The following is a 2,500-nucleotide window of genomic DNA, read 5'->3' as shown; positions in this document are numbered from 1 at the left end:
TAACCTAAGTTACGCTGCACCTTAACCTAAGTTACGCTGCACCTTAACCTAAGTTACGCTGCACCTTAACCTAAGTTACGCTGCACCTTAACCTAAGTTACGCTGCACCTTAACCTAAGTTACGCTGCACCTTAACCTAACTTACACTGCACCTTAACCTAAGTTACACTGCACCTTAACCTAAGTTACACTGCACCTTAACCTAAGTTACACTGCACCTTAACCTAAGTTACACTGCACCTTAACCTAAGTTACACTGCACCTTAACCTAAGTTACACTGCACCTTAACCTAAGTTACACTGCACCTTAACCTAAGTTACACTGCACCTTAACCTAAGTTACACTGCACCTTAACCTAAGTTACACTGCACCTTAACCTAAGTTACACTGCACCTTAACCTAAGTTACACTGCACCTTAACCTAAGTTACACTGCACCTTAACCTAAGTTACACTGCACCTTAACCTAAGTTACACTGCACCTTAACCTAAGTTACACTGCACCTTAACCTAACTTACACTGCACCTTAACCTAACTTACACTGCACCTTAACCTAACTTACACTGCACCTTAACCTAACTTACACTGCACCTTAACCTAACTTACACTGCACCTTAACCTAACTTACACTGCACCTTAACCTAACTTACACTGCACCTTAACCTAACTTACACTGCACCTTAACCTAACTTACACTGCACCTTAACTGTCACATGTAACGTCACAGGAATGTAGCTTTGCCTAACAGCAACCCTCTGAACATAGTTCACTGCTTGGATCCTCTGGTGTCATGTGTATTTCTTGATGCCATGGTGCGTACCCTCACATAAAGGTCTTTCGAGTGTTGCGTACTTTCTACACAGTCCCGCTAACCACTGGAAGGGTGTACCGCTACAGAACGAATATCGCCCTCCCCTCCTGCCCTTCCAAGCTGGTCGGTCAGGCGTTTGTTTGTGAAATGAGCCTTGCAGCTGTTCAGTTGCATTCGGTTGTCGATGCAGTCAGTGTACGTTGTGGTACGGCCTGTGTGGACTGTCCGCTGATGTACGCGTAACCCACACTGATCATCCGTCGTTACGTACTGAGTGACATAATGTGGCACATGCTTGACCGTACACCGGCTGCGCCCTACAATGGCGAATCATAAGGGCCATATGTTGTGCACGATGCTACTTGTCTCGTCTCCCCATTACAGCGAGATTGCACTGTTGTACGCCGTACAGACATGTGGTAAGTAGGTACGGACGAAAGTATTGCATGTTGGCCCCCCCCCCCCCCCCCTCCTCCCTCTGCCGGGAATCAGCGTGAGCCGTCTGTTGATGTAGCGACGAGGGTTTTCCTATTTAATCGTATTGCCCCACACAACATGATAGCACGGTGGACCGCGTTCCACATCTGCGACATGCTACAGAGGCCGGTTGACAGTCGACCGCGCAAGGGACATTGCACACGTGCGCGGACCATCTTCCACGTGTTCTCTCGTGTACATGCCGCAGTGTGTATGTGGGCTGATGTAGCGTGTCGTGACACATAACATGCAGGCATGCCAGAATCGTAGATTTCGCAAATGTAGATTGACGTATACGTTTGCTGCCAAAGATCCGCAAATGAACTGGAAATCAGTTGTTGAGCGGTTGTTCGCGCTGCAGGTGCATCGGTGATAGCGACGATCGGTACATCTGTGAACCGGTTGTTTCGGCGGTACCCGCCATGCCCCCGAACCTGAGTTGGCCATGTGGGTATGAAGCGATACGAGGCTGTGGCTTGGCGGGACAGTCCCCGGCCGGTGAGGGGGGGCCGCCCGGCGTGCTGGCCGCGCGCTGCGTGAGCGCACGCACTACAGCCGGCTGGTGGGGGGCGCCCAGTGGCAGGAGCGCCGGCCGACGGGCCCGGCTGGCGTCCCAGCTATGCGCCGGCGCACCCTGCGCGCGGCGCCAGGCGGCCAAAGTGGGTTCTGTCGAGCCCGGTGCGAAGCGCGGTGGACATCTGCAGTGTGCTGGTCCGATTGCGGACTGTGTGCGTTGAGGATGCGCCGCCGCCCGGCACTCGGCGTCGCGACGCCGTCTGCTGCTCGGTCGCCCCCAGCGGTTCTCGCAGGTGGTTTGTATCGCAGCTCTGCGGACGTGTTGGCGCGTGCGCTGTGCTGGGAGAGTTCGCTTCTGCACCCAAGTGGGGCTTTGCCCTTCTGTGGCGCTGGCGTTGGAGCTGCCGGTCACCGTAGGTGGCGCGTGTTGTTTCCCGCCGGCAATGCCACGACAGCACGCTCCCGGGCCTCTGTCGGCAGCGGCAAGCTCAGTTGGGAGCACGGGTGTTCGCACTGAAAGCGTCTACTCGCCTATCTCCGGGCGATTGCGCCTCTCTCGAACCCGACCAAGTACTTAGGACGGCGCTGCGCGCCGCCGGGACCTGAGAGGGTTTCGAGGTGTATCGTGCAGGGGAGCTCAGCCTCCTCCTGTTTGCAGAATAATTGAGCGGACGCTTGCGTGTTCGCGCGGGCCC

Source organism: Schistocerca gregaria, unplaced genomic scaffold, assembly GCF_023897955.1.
Source record: "Schistocerca gregaria isolate iqSchGreg1 unplaced genomic scaffold, iqSchGreg1.2 ptg000655l, whole genome shotgun sequence".
NCBI lineage: Eukaryota > Metazoa > Arthropoda > Insecta > Orthoptera > Acrididae > Schistocerca > Schistocerca gregaria.
This window is presented reverse-complemented; position numbering follows the sequence as displayed.